The following is an 18,880-nucleotide window of genomic DNA, read 5'->3' on the forward strand; positions in this document are numbered from 1 at the left end:
GGTCGATATTGATTGGAGGAGGTTCTTAGGTTTATTGATGTGGTACAAACTGCCGCCTGACACATCATTGCCCATTGCTTTTCAGACATATAAGCATTTTCTTGATGAGGGAAGGGCTCCATATCCTGTTCCACTTTTTATTGATGAAGGACCATCAGAAGAGGCTATCAGCTGGAATGCAGATAAACACTTTGACATTTCATTCTATCTTAGGCTTCTTCATTATAGTGAAGAGAGAGAATTTAGCTTTTTGAAGGCTATGTTTAGTGCATTCTCTTCAACCCCTGATCCACTTGATTATCACATGATATGGCATCAACGAGCAGTCTTGGAAGCAGTGGGTGTTATCAAATCTAATGATCTTCATGTTCTAGACATGTGATTCGTGTCTCAGCTTTTGAGCCTAGGAAAATGCCATTGGGCCATATATGTTGTCCTTCATTTACCCTTTCGAGAAGACTGTCAATTTCTTCATGTGAATTTGATTCGGGAGATATTGTTTCAGTACTGCGAAATTTGGAGTTCAGATGAATCTCAGCAACAGTTCATTCAGGATTTAGGCATTCCTTCAGAATGGATTCATGAGGCTCTGGTATGCATCATATATGTTTCCTTATTTTATTTATTTATGAAGGAGTGTCCACAATGTGCATAATTTGTTTTAGAGTACCCTTTCAACCCTATCTTTCTCTTACAATCATCTTCTGGTACAGATGCTTTTACTTGTTGAGTTTCAAACTAATGATATTGACAGAAAAACCACGTGCACTTACAACAAACTCACTCTTTAGACATACATAGAGGCGCTCATTATAGCCATTTTTGGTGTAAAACTGCATTAATTTGTTTTCTTGATCTTCCTCGCTGATCATTGAATTCAATAATGCTTGAAGGAATTTTGAAAGCTCTGTTGAATGATATTTTAGTAATACAAGCTCTTTGTTGTGATGTAGGCAATTTATCATAATTATAATGGTGATCTGCCAAAAGCTCTTGAGCACTTTCTTCAGTGTGCAAATTGGCAGAAAGCTCATACCATTTTCGTAACATCAGTTGCTCATAGTTTATTCTTGCAAGGTAATTCTTGTATACGCCTGTTACTTGAAAAAAATACTGATTAATTCTTATAAAAGACCTGTGCATTGTCACCTATAATTTTGGGGAGCTATTGTTTTGACCCATTATATTTGTTTTGCATAGCTGAAAATTGCGAGAATTTTTCTCCTTAAATCCAAGCAAGTGCATCATCATAAGTAACTACTTTAATATCTTGTGCAGCCAATCACTGAGAGATATGGAGGATTGCAACTTCCATGGAGGACCACAAATCTAAAATTGAGAATTGGGAGTTGGGAAGTGGAATATATATTTCATATTATTTGATGAGAAACTCACTTCAGGGAGACACCGATGCGATGACTCAATTGGTATGCCAATTTATAAAAGGAGGTCCCCCCTTTTTTTTTAATTATATTGATTATTCTGGAAGTGCAAATTTATCACACCATAAGATGGTATTTGGGGTACATACAATTAGGAGTTATGAAAGTATGATTTATTTAGTTTACAGTCAAATAAAAATAAAGGTGTGTCCTTAGCTTGAGCCTTCCTATTTCTTTTTTTTTTAAGTTCTCAAAATCATAAATTTTTCTTTTTCAAGATTCTCTTCAAAGTAAAAATGCTGCCTATCAGGAATTTGTCAGTCAGCTTAATGCATCATTGGCTGTTTGGGACCGCAAATTACCTGTTGATGCAAGGTATACATTGCCCAACTGCTTTTTGACCTATTTTAAGGTTGCATTATAGCTTGAACGCTGATCTTGTAGGTTGGTCAAAATACATGTATAGAGCTCTTTTCTCTTTGGAGATGCACTCTTTTTGTGAAGAGGACCCAAAAAACATGATAATGAATAAGAGAATATAATAATTGATAAAATAATTTACATTTGAATTATTTTAATTTTATAATTGGTATTTTGGCTTTTTGTTTTAGTAATATCTTCGTATACACAACTTTATTTCAGTAAATTCAGGACCGGTATCTTTTGCCATGTATATGCATGTTTTGAACTATGCTGTGAGAAAGGTCATCTGTTCAATTGTTGTATCGATGCTTACTACTTTCTGTTGCAGATTGGTGTATTCAAAAATGGGGAGTGAGATATGTGATTTGCTGCTATCTGCTGTGGCGAGGGTGCTAGCCGAGATGAACAGTTTAGCTGCTTTGACACTGCTTTCAGTGCACCAGTTCCAGAAGATGTTCGCTCTGGTCATCACTTGCAGGACGCAGTGTATCTGTTTACCAGCTTTCTCTCTGAGATTGCTACTTAATTCCACAGTTTGCCTATTGCTTGTGATTTTTGAAATCAGAAAAGAAATGCGTGTTACAGGGGAGGGATTTTGATCTGCAATTAAGCCATGACCATGAATTTTTTGTGCCTTTTTGTGTTAATTGGTCTTGCAGGATTTATGAAATGATGCTAAATGTGATTATAATATCATATTCATCCATTTTTTTTGGGAACCTGTAGCTGTAACTTCCAAATTTCATTTTGCATGTGCTAGATGTAGAATTATTGAACTTTATCAGAAGTGGGAACGGGTTACAAATAAAAATACTCTTCCTTTTCTTAAACCTTATAAAATTATTTGAGTTCTTTAATTCTATATTAACACAAAAAATACGCTGGAACTGTGGTATGTAAAGGCAGAAATCACAGATACTTTAATTCTATATATAATTTTAAATTATATATTATATTTATATTATTTGAGCCGTTGATAAACTTAAATCAATATTTTTGAATTTTTACTAAACTGAACTTGACCTTTATAAATATGATTAATTATTAGTTAGTCAAATCATGAGTTGAATAAGAGTTCATGTCTTTTAAGTAAGTTCATGATGCTAAATGTGATTAATCATAAAATCATATTCATCGTAATAAAATGGTAATTCTTCTTAAAAGTTCATGTCTTTTTTTATTTTAAACCAAAATTAAAGTGATAGTTATCTATCTTTTAAATTAGGTTTAATTACTCTGTTGGTCCTATAGTTTCGCGAAATTTTCAATTAGGTCTCTATACCTTTTTTTCTTTTAATTGGGTCCCTATACGTTAATTTTTTTTTTCAATTTAGTCCCTATTAACGTTAAATGTCAAAAAAATGTTAGTGAATTGTGAATTTACTTTTATACCCTTAGGGACCTAATTGAAAACAAAAAAAAAATATAAGAACTTAATTGAAAATTCGGTGAAACTATAAAATATTCAATGAAAGATATTTCTATAATCCCTATTCAATGATTTTAAGATATGAAAAATATTCTTATAATCCGTTTTATTTTGTCACTATCATTCTTTTGCTTATTTATATACAAATTGTACCAAAAATACCTTCTTTTTTTTTTGACTTTCAAAATATCTTATCTTAAGAACCTAAAAAAAATAATGGATAAAATGAAATAGAAATAATAGTAATAAGCATATATAAAATTCAGTTTTCATCCTTCAAGTATTCATTACGATAATGTAACATTTTACATTTGTGTGGATTTATAGTGAAAATAAAAAAATAATAATAATAAATCTACTCTAAATTCAACAATCATCTACAAAATGACACCCCTACCAAAATACACTTAATCAGGGGAAGTGCCACTGGAACAAATTCATAAGGATTGTACATAAATGTTGGAACAACATTTGCATGTGATAGAATTGGATGAATATCATGTTTCCAAATCTAAGCAATTGCTTCAATTAGAATAAACAAATGGGTTAAAAATACCCAAAAAGAAACAGAATTAATAGTTACTCTAAATGGCAATTGCAGGGATATCCTAAACTGTTAATAAAACCTAGTCCTACAATGGTCAATTGAGCAATGGATTCATAAATTCATAAACCATGTTAAAGTAACAACAACATCTACTCCAATTGATATTAGCGACTCTTCTTTGTTGAGTGCCCAGTCTTATGCTTATGGCGACTGAAATCAGACACAAATCTGAATGTTTGCCCACAGCCTGGCTCGGCACATACATACGGTCGCGCACCAGTGTGGACTCGAATATGTTCCGTACGAGCCCATGCCCACTTGAAAGTCATCTTGCAGCCCTTCCAAGGGCACTTCAATGGGCGGTCATCCTCGTGAACTCGTCGGTGCTACACCAGATATTTGTGCGACAAAAGCTAAAGCATTCTAGATCCAATTGAACTACATTTAAAGTTGAAAGAGATAAGCACAATTAAGGGTTCATTTATCAAATTGAAATGTGAATTATACAACAAAAAGATGTCAAATTTGAATTCTACAACCACAGCAATAACCAAAGTTTAGTTGAGTAATTACCTGTGATAGAAATCTCAGCAACCCCTGAATGAGAAAAGAAAAAAATGTGTTGTTAGGAGAAAAATCAATTGATAGAAAGAATTGAGAAAATAAAAAGAATTGATAAAAAATCATATCATCAGGGCCTGCAAGAATGTTACCCAAATCACCAGCATGACGGTGATGATTGGCAGGAGCTCCATGGTGTTTAATAGGGATGGCAAAAATCCCCAGCGGGGCGGGTATCCACGGGAATTTACCCGTCACGGGGCGGATATGGGGACGATTTTGTACCCGCGGGGACGGGGACGGGGCCCCGTATATTAAACGGGGCGGGGGCGGGGATAGAGGTCCCCGCCCCGTGGAGACCCGTTTAAACTCCGTTTATGTAAAAAGACTAGAATACCCCATTTGTGTGTACTATGATTTTGTTAAGCATTTGTTATAATTATTGAATTAAGTTAAATATAATTTATATGATTATAATTAAGCATTTGTTATCATCTTCATTATCTTTATTTGCTTTTTCTATTATAATTACTGTGATTTGGATAAGCATTTGTTATAATTATTCTAAAATTTTTATTATTTTACTGATTTTGAATTTTTGGTTAAGCATTTGAGTGCTATACATGTAATTCATAATATTAAAGTAGATATTGATGTAAGTAAAATACTAAATTATATACAATACACTATTTTTTAAATTTTTTTCTAATTTTTAGGGACGCCGAGAGGAGGAGGCGCGGCGAGAGGGCACCGTGCGGCAGATTTGGAGAGAGTTCGACGAAGAGGTTAGGGTTAAGGATATGTGAGTGTGGAATGAGAAGGGTTTTTTTGGAATTTTAAAAATATAAGAGTGTCTTGCTATTCTAAAAGAGAGAATATTCGTTTTTTTAAGAGAATATTCTGTTATTTTAGACTTTTTTGTCACGGTAGGGACTAAATTGAAAAAAAAATTAACGTATAGGGACCCAATTAAAAAGAGAAAAAGTATAGAGATTTAATTAAAAATTTTGTGAAACTATAGGGACCAATAGAGTAATTAAACCTTTAAATTATTCTCTCTTAAAATAAAACAAACTAAAGTGGTAGTTATCTATCTTTTATGACTTTTGTTTATTTTTTTCTTTGGAAAAAAAACACCTAAACGAGAAATGTATAATAGTATTTGGATATATAGTATAGTGATCAAAATTAATTTTTAATGTATACTTACCAAAAAATTGATAATATTTGGACTACAGGTGTGCGGACTTCAGGTCCAAAGACTTCATATTTTACAAGTGAGTCTAACTCAGCCTTCATGGCTTCTTTCCATTTTGGCCAATCATTCCTTTGTTGACATTCTTCAACTGATCTTGACCCAAGATCCTTACTTTCATGCATAATATTTAATGCCACGTTATATGCAAATATTTCAATGACAATTGTCTTATTTCGGTCCTATTTTTCTCCTGTAAAGACATAATTCATCGAGATCTCGTCATTTTCACAATTTTCAGGTACCTGAACATCTTCTGGTGTTAAAACTATATCAGAATTTTGGACAACTGCATGTGTCTCTACTATGTCTTTTTCAACAGGAATAGTATTTACCTCTTTTCTCTTTCGAAGATTTTTGTCTTTCGAACTGACAGGCCTGCCACGCTTCTGGCGTGTATTTGCTTCGGTGGCAATTTGTCCAACTGGGACATCAATTCGAATTGGGGCATTTTTTGCTGGTATATACGAGTTGGTTATCCTCTTTATATCGGAAAATGCATCAAGCAATTCATTTGCTATTCTTTACAAATGTATAATCTTTTGAACTTCTAGTTCACATTGCCCTGATCGAGGATCTAAATACATCAAGGATGATGCATTCCAATTAAGTTCCTTTTCAGGAAGCGTATTCTCTCCCCCAAATATTGGAAATTTTGATTCATCAAAATGACAATCCGCAAACCAGGCTTTAAATACATCTCCAGTTTGTATTTCAAGATACCTCATTATAGAGGAAGAATCATATCCAACATATATCCCCAATTTTCTTTGGGGTCTCATTTTAGTGCGATTAGGTGGTGCAATGGGAACATATATCGCACACCCAAATATTCTTAAATGGGAAACATTTGGCTGCTGGCCAAATGCTAATTGCATAGGAGATAACTGATGGTAACTCGTTGGTTTCAAACGAATAAGTGTTGCAGCATGTAAAATAGCATGTCCCCAGACCGAGGTTGGGAGATTTATTCTCATAAGCAAGGGTCTAGCAATTAATTAGAGGCGTTTAATAAGTGATTCTGCTAACCCATTTTGTGTGTGATTATAAGCTACTGGATGTTCAACACTTATTCCATTAGCCATACAATAAGCATCAAAAGTTTGGGAAGTAAATTCACCAGTATTATCAAGATGAATTGCTTTGATTGGATTTTCTGGAAATTGTGCTTTTAATCGAATAATTTGAGGCAGTAATCTCGCAAACGCCAGGTTGCGAGAAGATAATAAGCACACGTGTGACCATCTTGAAGATGCGTCTATTAGGACCATAAAATATCTAAAAGATCCACATGATAGATGAATAGGTCCACATATATCACCTTGAATCCTTTCTAGGAATTCAGGGGACTCAAATCCAATCTTTACTGGTGATGGTCTTAAAATTAACTTTCCCTGAGAACATGCAGCACAACAAAATTCACTAGTTTTAAGAATCTTCTGGTTCTTTAGTGAATGTCCATGAGAGTTTTCAATAATTCTCCGCATCATGGTTGTTCTCGGATGACCCAATCGGTCGTACCAAGTTATGAACTCATTTGGGCTAGTAAACTTCTAGTTTACAATGGCATGTGATTCAATTGCACTAATCTTAGTATAATATAACCCAAATGAAAGTGAGGGTAATTTTTCTAATATAACTTTCTTATTTGAATCATAAGTTGTGATACATAAGTACTCATGATTTTCTTCATTCATAGTCTCAATATGATATCCATTTCGGCGAATATCTTTAAAACTCAACAAGTTTCTTCGAGACTTGGTAGACAATAGTGCATTATTTATTATGAATTTTGTTCCTCCAGGAAACAAAATCATAGCTCTTCCGGAGCTTTCTACCACATTGCTTGAGCCAATAATAGTATTAACACATTCTTCTTTTGGCACCAGATGGGTAAAATATATATCACTTTTGAGAATAGTGTGCGAACTTGCACTATCCGCAAGGCATACATCTTCATTACATATCCTTGACATTCTCTTCAAAGACAAATAATAATAAAATGAGTAGTATGCACAGTTAAATTGAATATTTGATCGGAATTATTTTTCTAATAAATACTACACATAAAAATAATGTCATATACTAAAATTTTATTTTAAATCATGACATATTTAATGATTTCAAAATTTATAAACATTAATATTCATTATTTATATACATCATATTTAAAACTTAAATACATAGAAAATAAAACTTAATAATAAGTTCTTTACATTATTTATTTACATAAAAACTTAACAATCTCACACATTAAACTATTCCATCATTGATCAAATGACCAATGTAAGATCCAAATATTTTGAAAAGCCCTATTATGAACTAATCTCAAATCATATATTTATTTACAGTTTATTTTTGGGAAATCATTTTATTGAAAATAATTTAAGGCAATTTTGAATTATTGGATTTGAAATAAATTGAGGTTTTTATCCAAATTCTATATTCTTTGATTATTTTTCTATTTATGATTTAAAGTTTTAGAAATTCAAAAATAATGAGGTTGGCTATTTAAATCAAAATTTCATTTAATTTTACAATTATTGAGTTATTTTTTATATTTAAATTATAAAGTTGGTAGTTATGAAATAATAATAATTTTATATGAATTAGATTAAATAATTAATATTTTAAATATTAATACTACTGTTTTGGAAAATAAAAAATTAATTTATAGTATTACTAATTATTGGATTTGGACATTTTATTGAAAATAATTTGTAAAATTGATGAGAAAATAGTATTTTTTATATACAATTAGTGTTGGATTTAATTAGGGTTTCAATTACCATATTATCCCTATTTTTATTTAAAATTACAAAACTATCCCTAACCCTAAATCTAACCTAACACCCCCACACACTCACCAAACCCTAGCCACCCTCAAACTCAAGCAGCAGCAGCTGCTGGCCCACACCCTCACTCTCATCAAACATCACTGTTTCCCTGTGAAAGAAAGGAAGGAAGAAAGAAAGGGGACAGAGGGGAAGGGAGCCGCAGGAAAGGGGAAGTGAGAAGAAGAGGAAGGCGGCGCGGTGGGTGTCACTGACACCGCCGCCGCCGCTGTTGGCAAGGGATGGAGGAGATCCGAGAGAGAAGGAGAGCGCCGGTGAAGGAAGGAGCTCGCGCCATCCTCGTGAACTGCCGCTGCCTCAAGCCGTCATCCTCGCCGTGAATCCCGTCGCGCCGCCATTTCCATCCAAGCCATCTTCATCATCGCCAGGGGAAGTCAGTGCCGCCAGTGTCACCGTTGTCGAGCCTCCTCGCCGTCGCCACTGAAGCCGCCATCACTGTGACGCGTCCAAATCGCCACCGCCACCGTTCTGTCGCGCCGCCACTGCTAGGGTTTGCCGCCGTCGTGCCGCTGAGAGGAAGGCCGTCCAATCACATCGAGCAGGAGAGACAGAGAGATCTGAGGTCGAGTTGGGAGTCCAACCACCGCACTCAGGCGCCGTTCACTTTGCCGGTGTCGCCTCTGTCGAAACTGCCGCTGTTGCTACCAGATTTCACCTCCGACGTGGCTGATTATGGGTGAAAGAGCGGACGAAGCTTCCTTTGCCGCTGAAAAACCTCGCTGCCGTCGCCGAAAAATCCTGCCGGTAAGGGTTTAAGTTGGTCTTCGTTTTCTTTGGGTTTCCGGAAGCTTCATTGTTGTTGTATGGTTAGTTTCAGTTATCGTCACCAGAGAGCTGGTCGTCGTCGCCACCCGAGGTGGTTACCGGGGCTGCCGCCAAACCGGTTCGAAGATTGCCGCTGTTTTGGTTCTGCCATTCCTTCTTCGTTCGGTAAGCGTTTACGATTTGAAAGCCTTTTTGTTTATTGTTCTGATAGTATAGGCTGAGGTGTTGTGGCATTATCAGTCGTAAGGTTGTGTATCGATACTTGCGTGATGTGCTCAGAGTTTGCAGCTGCTTCGTTTCGCTAGCTCAGTAAGTATTTATGTTTCGAAAAGCCTCGCGTTAGTATTCTGTTGTGTTTGGTTAATGAATATGAATTTTGATAACGTGGAGTCGAGTTCTGATTATTTTATGTTGCGATTAGTATTACTATGGTTATTGCGAAAGTGGCTTGGAGCTGAGGTTTTGGTTGCCGGTAATTTCGAGTTGAGACAAAAAAGACTCAGTGAGACGTTTGGGATATAGTTTTGTGTTTTGAGGTTGGGGCCTTTCATACAAACTAAATCATTTTAAATTAGAAATTATTATAAATAGATATGTTGTGCGGAATGTATTCCTGGTGGTTATGTGAGTCTTATGAATTGTCTGACTTTATCTTGAATGAATATGGTTGCCTGTTTGATTGAAACAATGTCTGATTTTGATAAATTGGAGATTTCTGGATTGGTTGATTTGAATGATTTTGACAATCTAAAAGTTGAGTTTTTGTTTATTGGAAACTGATTTGGTCTTGAACCTATTGGAAAGAGTTGAAGATTGGTTTTCTTGGAATCCGGAAAGGGTGGCAAAGTCCAAGTTTTAGGGGAGATACTGCCGAAATTTCTAGAAAATCTGATATTTTGATTGGGATTGTTATTTTGGAAAAGAATGAATTATGTTTTGACTTAAAAGTTTGAGAAATAAATTATGTTTGAACTTGCCTTATTAGAAAAATCTATATTTTTTATGTAATTATTAAGAAAGGAATTATGCCTTAAAAATCAATTTAAATATGAAATTTTTTATGTTTTGGAATTTGATTTACGTAAACAGATTTTGGAGGGTTTTAATGGATTTAAAATAAACCTGGTTTTCAATTAATCTATTTCACTTTACGACATTTAGGAAGAACTTGAAGCATTTTCTGGAACTTTGATTTATTAAAATTGAAACACTTCCCAAGCCCTTGGAAACAGATTTAAGAATGAAACTGAAATTGGTTTTCGGTTAAAAAAATGATTTGGTTTTGGCTTAAGTTTGGTTGGTTTTGAAATTGGTTCGAAATAATTAGAAACACGATTTGGTTTTGGGTTTAAACCCTATTCTATTTATTCAACTCAAGAAGTTAAAGTTTCGGAGGTCTTCAAGGAATTTAAGAAATGAGTTAGGTTATTCTCCCCTGAAGTCTTGAGACTCTGCTGAGGAATCTTACGACCAAATCTTGATTTAGAAATGAATGATTTTGAGTCTTTCAAAGAGATTTTGAACTTGGCATGGTTTTGAGATTTTTAGAAGTGTTGGAAAGATGTGGAAAGTGACTCTGTTTTGAAAAGTGATTCTTGGCTAGCTGTGATTTGACTACGTTTGTTATTTAAAAGTAAATGGGCTAAGAATGATTTTGAAATAAGATATTGAACCTGATTGATTGTGGATATCATCAAGATTGATGAGTTATTGTTTGGTAGGCGTAAGGGCTGGGTTCGTCCCGCTTATGCTGAGAGATTTGATAATTGACGAGATTGTTGATAAGTCACTTGCGCCTGGCAAGGACGGTGGTTAATTCCGCTTGTCGAGGTTGCGACGCCCACTAAAGGATAGTGGTTAATCCTGCTTACGTGTAGATGTGAAGTCGGAGGCAAAGTATCCCGCTCACATCCTTTCGGATCACAGGAGTGTGCAGGTACTGACATCCTGGACCGTGTGGCGGGCACGTTATCCCAGAGGGTTCCCATTTATTCGTGACCGAATGACAACATTCTCATGGAAATGTGTCGGGTTGGCAATTGAACCGACAATGTGATATCACAACCAGTAGGACAGGCATTCATCATTTGCATCTATGTGATATTGTTTGGGTGTGCATATTGTATTTGGTTTGCCTATGTGAATACTTATGTTAACTGTTAACTGTTATACTTGTTGTAATTGCTCTTGATTGTGTTTGAACTACATTATTTGTGATTCTGTTTGATTGGTTGGTTTGTGATGAATTGGTTGATGTTTGAGTTGTTTGGGCCGGGGGCCGTGTTGGATTAGATGGGCTTGAGGCTGTGGTTGGTATATTGAGTTCTAGTTTTGTATAAAGTACCTGACCGATTCAGCATAGACTTAATGAACCTATGCTTGGAACGGGATGGTCATTTATACCGCGTAGGTAACTGCTTTCATGGTTATGGTCTAGAAAAGTATGAAAAATTGAACTCTTACAGCATAGACTTAATTGAACCTATGTTTGGGACATGTTGGTCATTCATATTGTCTAGAAAAAACTTTTCAGATTTTATAAGAAAGGAAAAAGGTTTTGTTTTAATATATTTGAGAAATTTATCAAGACTTCAAAACGGGATTTTCTGGATTTCGAATGTGAACCCATGGTTTTGGAAAGACTCATAAGACGAGCAATGATCACTGAACTCTAAGAATGATTTTATCTTTACGTATCTTGTTATAGCAATTTCTGTAATCCTATAGTGAGAACAAGCGAGGACGACGTTCTCACTCCCCTACAGGTTATTTCCTTTTCAGGATATGGAAGACGAAGCTTCAGGAGAGTTATGTTTATTTTTTGTTTATTCGATCTTTTTGTATTACCGTAGCTATTGTTTTCCCTCGCCTTTATCTTTATTAAGTTTGTAAGAGGGATAGGAATATATATATATATCTTAAGGTTGTATCTGAGTTTGTAAGTACATGTACGTTTAGGTTTTCACGAAAAAGAGTTATCGAAAGGTTATGCGGTTTTAAGTTTTAAACAGGCTCACATTTTAGTCTTAAATATTATAAGATTCGTGGTAATACTCGAGCTATCAAAGTGGCGCAGCCGGAAGCGTGACATTTTGATAGTTAGGGTGTTACAACCAATATTTCCTTCAAGATCCTCAAAGAAATCAAATACATCATAATGAGTGGTGAAATTTTCAGCATCATTTGAAAAGAAATTCGACTCTTTTCCCTTGTCGTCCTTTTTCGAAGATGCCTGGTAAAGATCGACTAGGTGCCTTGGGGTACGGCAGGTACGTGACCAATGGCCTTTTCCACCACAAAGGATATTTCTTTATCCCACTTCGGGTGAGATCCTCTCTTTTGAATATAATTCCTTTCCCTTTCATAATTTTTATTGTTATTAAAACTTTTCCATTTACCTCTTCTGGGGTAATGATTTGTCGCATTTACTTCAAGAAAGGAGGCGGCGCCAGCTGGACGAGCTTCATGATTTTTTAAAAGTAATTCATTGTTGCGTTCAGCAACAAGAATGCAAGAAATTAACTCAAAATATTTTTTAAACCTTTTTCTCGATACTGTTGCTGCAGGAGCACATTCGAGGCATGGAAGGTTGAGAAAGTTTTCTCCAACATATCATGGTCTGTTATCTTTTCCCCACATAATTTCATTCGTGAGGTGATTCGAAACATTGCAGAATTATATTCATTTATGGATTTAAAATTTTGTAAACGCAAGTGCGTCCATTCATATCGGGCTTGAGGAAGTATCACCGTTTTCTGATGATTATACCTTTCTTCAAGGTCTTTCCAAAGATCTGCAGGATCTTTTAATGTGAGATATTCATTTTTAAATTCTTCGTCAAGATGACGATGAAGAAAAATTATGGCCTTGGCTTTATCCTTCTGGGATGCATTATTTTCAGCCTTATGGTATCTCCAAGATCTATTGAATCAAGATGAATTTCAGCATCTAGTATCCATGATAAATAATTGTTTCTAGATATATCAAGAGCATTGAATTTAAGATGAGAGAGTTTCGACATAATGAAAATTTGTTACCCGAGTCTTTCTAAAAATTTGATAAGAGTCTCGTTCTGATAACATGTTGTGAAATAAGTAAATAAGGAAGAGGTAACAAATATAAAGTATGAAAATATAATTAGATAGTTCTAGTAGTAATGTTCACTAGAATTACTATATTAATAGATATATTTAATAATATCGCAATAAAGAATATAAGAGAGAGAATAGTATAAAAGAGAGAGAGAGCGAAGAATATTTAATATGAAAAAGTATATGTTACCAACAACATTTTTGAACAATGTGTGAACAATGTGAATTAATAGGGTTAAAAGAGTAAATTAATCTTAAATTTAATTAGTTGCATTAAATTAGGGTGTAGTGTATTTTTATTTGATTGGTAATTGTTCATATTATTTAAGATGATCATTATTTACCTAGCACTTCTTATTGTTGTGTAACTGTGTGTTACGTACTGAGGTTTAACCTCTATTTATACATGTAAGGAGGCTGCCTTTTTCCACTATAATTAAATGCAAGGACTTTGGTAACATAGAACTTCAGTATGGAAAAGGTGAGCTACTCATGGTCATTCATTTCATTTTTATCGTAACACTATTAATATAGTAATGGAAGGTTATCAGGTGTATCGGGAATATTGGTGTTCCAGTTGTTTTAACCGTTGATCTGAATTATAAAAAATATATATAATATATATTAATTAAAATCAGCCATTAAAACAACTGGAACACCGATGTTCCTAGGTACACCTGATAACTTTCCTATAGTAATTTTAGTGAACATTACTACTAAAACTATCTAATTATATTTTCATACTTTATATTTGTTATCTCTTTCTTATTTATTTATTTATTTAGTTATTTCACAACAAATTTGACATTTTGATAATCCAATCCTTTATATTATCAGATAAATACCAGCACCCTAGAGATATATAATTGCTTATAATAGTTTACGTTGTATTCTTCTGTTAATTTAAGTTTTCTTTTTAAAAAAGATATCGTGATAATTTTTTGATTTTCATTCTATATCTTTTGCTATATTATTATTATTATTATTATTATTATTATTATTATTATTATTATTATTATCGTGTATATTAAGCTTTTTATATGAGTGATATGATAGTCACCAAAAAAAAAAAGAGTGATATGATTATTTTCTTTGACAAAAAAGGTTTTGGTTATGATGATTTAAGTTCAACACATAAATACTGCTTGCCAATGAGCTTTGGTTGCTCAAGTTGCATTATGGGGTCTTCCTCCTTAGAAATCTCGATGTTGAGCTTTTGTGGCTTTGAAATTATCAAATAATCATGGTTTTGAAAATCGAACCGGACCGGCCGGTTCAACCGAAAAAACTGGGAACCGGTCACTTCACCGGTCCGGGTAAGGTCAGAAACCGTCTGGCAGAAAATCGGTAAAAAAACCAGTCGAACCGGCGGTTAACCGGTGAACCGAGAGAATCGGCCGGTTTTTTACGGTTTATTGGTTTGAAAATATAATCCTAAATGGCGTTGTTTTGCTCTTAAAAAAATAAAAAAAAGGAAAAAAAATAAAACCCAACAAAGTAACAAACAGCACTACGTCTACGTCCCTACCCCTCTCTCTTCTCTCTCACTCTCACATTCAAATCCCTAACCCTATCAGAGCCCCCAGACGTCGTTACCGTCAGCCCCCATTCGCCGCTACCGTCAGCCCCCAGCCGCCGCCACTCTTCTCTTCCTCAACGTCTCTGTGCTCGTCGCGAAGCCACTCACCTCACCTCTTCAACCATAATTTCCTCTTCTAACTTCCTCCAACAAACTCCACCGTCACTACCACAATTGACGCCGAATCGGAGCTTCTGTCAGCGAAACTGCCACCGTCGCAGATCGAAGCAGCTTCCAGCGGCGTCGTCATCTTGAACTCTGAACTCTGAAGCTTCTGGCATCGCGAACGTCTACTCAGCCCTGTTCTTCTCGCCGTCGCCAACATGTTTGTTTTCCTTACCGTCGCCAACGTGCTTGTTCCCCTCGCCGTCGCCAATGTGCTTGTTCTCCTCGCCGTCGTTCCAGTGCCTCCAGAAGCTTCCTTCCTCCAACAACAAGTTCACCTACAACTGCGACAACCACACCTTCAACTTCCTCGCCTATAATAGCTTCATTCAGTTTCTCTATTTTTCTCTCTAGATCTGTTTCCTCTGATTCAATTTTGTGTATATATGTATACATTTTTGTGTAAATTGTGTTGTTTTGAATTTGATTTGTTTTGTTTGAATGGTGCAGTACTGAAATTGATCTGGTTTTGAAACTTTAATTAAAATAAAAAAAAAGAAACTGATGATCCTCTTCTAGCTCACTGTCACCACAGTCGTTCCTCCCTCGCCATGTCTCCAGTAAGCCGCTACTTCTTTAGTTTCAATTTCTAAGATTCTGGCTTCTGAGTTGATTTTTTGCACTAGATTCTAAATTGGGATTGTGTTCTGAGTTGGGTTGTTCTGAGTTGGTTTGTTCCTTAATGTGAGTCTAAATTTAATTTGAATTGTTTCACTTAGTTTTTCTGTTTCTGGATTTGGAGGTTGAGTTGTCTGTAACTCTGTATTCTGAGTTTTTTGTTGTTGAAAAGCATTGAATTTGTTGAATCTAGTTAGGGTTTGGTTAGTTATAAGAGGCTTGTTGCATAATAAGAAATTTCATCAATGTGTTATTCAATTGAATTGTATATTGGCAGCCCAAAAAGGGATAATTGAATTGTATAAGAGAATTGATGTTGAATAATTAGCCTTGGCTTGACAATGTTGCCTGCAAGATCTTAATTTTTTGCAGCTTGAGTGGAAATTCTGCCTCAGTTAGTTGTTTTAAAGTTATCAATAAATTTAACTCAATCTAAATATTATCAATGAACTTTTCATCTTCAATTTTTATTATATCTTAAATTCTATTAAATTTTTTTTACTTAAAAATTCATGAATTTTAATGAATTTAAATATATAAAATTATATATTAAATTTTTAATAATTTTATTTAATATTTAATTAAATCGGTTGAATCCCGGTCGAACCACTGAACCAGTGAACCAGTCGCCTCAACGGTTCATTGACCGGTCCGGTTCTCGCAACCTTGAATAAAATAGATTGTTACCCTTTCAACAAAGTCAAGTTCGGAGGCTGATAACTCATATAGTCATCTACCATCAATATATATGTTCGAATTGAATGCATCATTCACGCGTACACAAACATACATGTTACTACTAATAGTTGGACCCCTAATTAATTAATTATATTATTCTATTCTGTCTATAATTTTCATTCTATATAATATAATATAACTATGTCTATAAAATATTGATTGTCCCTTACTGCTTTAGAAAATAACAATCACATTATTGAAAGAACGTGTGTCTACGGTGTTTATATAAATAATACAATCTTTAATTATGAAAAGATATTGATTCTATTTTTTAATACTTATATTTAAATAATTTAGGTAAAAAAATGTTGTAGGCACTATATAAAATTGGTCTTGCAAAAACCACAAAAAATATTTTATTGGTATAGACAAGAAAAATTGATATGTTTCTAAGTATATAAAACAAGTAAAAAGTTAATCTAAAAATAAGAAATAAATGACTTAATTGTATTTTTTTTTTTTGTTCAAATAATCAGTTTAAGAGAAAGTATAAAGGAAGAATATTTTTTTGAAGAAATTAAGTAGCCTTTTCTTCACGCTTTTGATCGATGTCGGATTTGGAGCTGAGAAGGAGAAGGAGGTGGTGCACATGGCGGACGAGCTCCGCAGGGGTGCGAGGCTTGTTCTTGAAGAGGCCCTTCATGATGATATCATATCCATTGTGGCAATACAATGCGATTTGAATTGCATGGAGACGGAGAACATCACTGCCAATTAATGATGCTCTTGCTACACGTAATTAATGCCTTTTTTTGGAAAATCCACAAAACTAATCTGACTTGTTCGCACATCATTGCTTCTATTTTCCCAAACCTGCCGCATCCATTCATTCTTTCCTAATTTTTTCTTCTATGCTTTTAACCAAAAATAAATAAATATTTGTCTAGTGCAGATTTATTATTTTACTATATTAACTTTGATTATTTTATAGCTAATTATTAAGTTAAAAAATAAATAAATATATATCTTTATCCTTATAGTATACAAATTGGGAGCTCATATGCTGACGTGGCGCTCATACGTTGAGTCTGAGAGTTTATTTGCTTAGGTGTCGTCATTAGAAATTTTTAGAATTATATTTATTAATTATAAATTATTATTTGCTTAGGTTGTTATTTTCAAATTTTAAGTTTGGGTTGTTTTACTTAGGTTGTTATTTTTTAAAATTTCAAATACTAATAATAAAAAATCTTTGTTACCCGTGATATGATGAAATTAATATATAATTATACTAATTTAGGAACATATATTCATTATAATTGTATCAAATCAATACTTAATGCATTATTAAAAAATTACCTTAATAATAGGTAATTTACATATTTATTTTTGTTTTACTAAAGTCTATATATAGTGTTTTCCTGTGGTACATGAATCTAAATTTGAGAGTCAATTCATAATTTTATATTTAGTATTTTTTTTACTACTTCATAGAATAAGAATGTATTCTTCGTTTTTTATTGAAGTTGATCATTTTAAGGTACAATTTATAATTTTTTATAATATTTTCATATGCTCATTCTATTATATTATTCTTTTGATAATTTTTTATTTGTTGTTACTATAAGTTATTCTTATCGTCTAATATTCCAGTTCGATTGTCTTTTGCCACAATCATTTACAATGCATCACATCCATGAAATACCTCATCGAGTTGTCTTCACTTATTCGGGTTCCAACTATATGGATGTAAGCGTCCAAAGAAGAGGCAATAGTCTCTACTTTACCAAAGGATGGTTGGATCTACTCACCTATTATGACCAACCCAATGGAATGTGGTTAAAGTTAGATTTTTTAGGAGAAGCTCAATTTTTGATTGAGGAATTGCATCCACGGAACTTTATAGGACAAGTTCAAGTTCCATCCCCTCCATGCTTTTTACGTCTGCCCGAAAATCTTCGAAATGGAGCACATAATGAAATTGAATTCCCTCAGTTTCAGTTCAGTTTTGCTAAATTCGTGACAAATTCAGACATGCAATTTCAACGATTGGTAATATATTTAAATTTTCTTAGTTTAAGCTGTTCATTATTAGGATAATTTTTTAACTTTTTTTATTTTTTCAGAAATTACCAGCTTTCTTTTGCATGCATGCAATGCCATTGAGGGGAATAAGAGTTAGTTTGGTTTCTCAGTGTGGCAATTCTATACCTTGCCGCATTGCATGGATAGTGGATGATGAAGCTTATCTAACAAGAGGATGGTCTGATTTTGCATGAATTCTAAATATTGAAACTTACGATGTTATTTCAATTGGTTGTCGTTACAAGAATGATTCTATACTATATGTGACTAAGGACTAGAATAGGTTCAATATTGTTTAGGTAATTTGGTTTTACTATTAGTATTTGATTAAATTATAATTATAGAATTTTAAATTATTGCCTCAAATCTCAATTTATATATTACGATTATTTTTTGTGGATGTGCTATTTTTAAATAATTTAATAAAATAAAGTAGTGTCAGATATT

General features: G+C 33.9%; 1 long non-coding RNA gene and 1 pseudogene across 2 annotated transcripts; one reads left to right on the top strand and one right to left on the bottom strand.

The window, feature by feature from the left end:
* LOC107480288 (uncharacterized WD repeat-containing protein C17D11.16-like) overlaps positions 1 to 18,880 on the bottom strand; it is a 107,196-nt pseudogene that overhangs the window by 73,417 nt on the left and 14,899 nt on the right.
* LOC107480297 (uncharacterized) lies at positions 7 to 2,588 on the top strand. Of its 2 annotated transcripts, XR_001590435.3 has the most exons (5): positions 7 to 592; positions 954 to 1,077; positions 1,279 to 1,427; positions 1,661 to 1,757; positions 2,134 to 2,588. It is a non-coding gene; the product is annotated as an uncharacterized LOC107480297 (long non-coding RNA). The 2 variants fall into 2 exon arrangements; XR_008007018.1 differs by lacking the exon at positions 1,661 to 1,757 and having other exon boundaries at positions 2,134 to 2,586.

This window comes from Arachis duranensis, chromosome 3 (assembly GCF_000817695.3).
Source record: "Arachis duranensis cultivar V14167 chromosome 3, aradu.V14167.gnm2.J7QH, whole genome shotgun sequence".
In the NCBI taxonomy this organism is placed as follows: Eukaryota; Viridiplantae; Streptophyta; class Magnoliopsida; order Fabales; family Fabaceae; genus Arachis; species Arachis duranensis.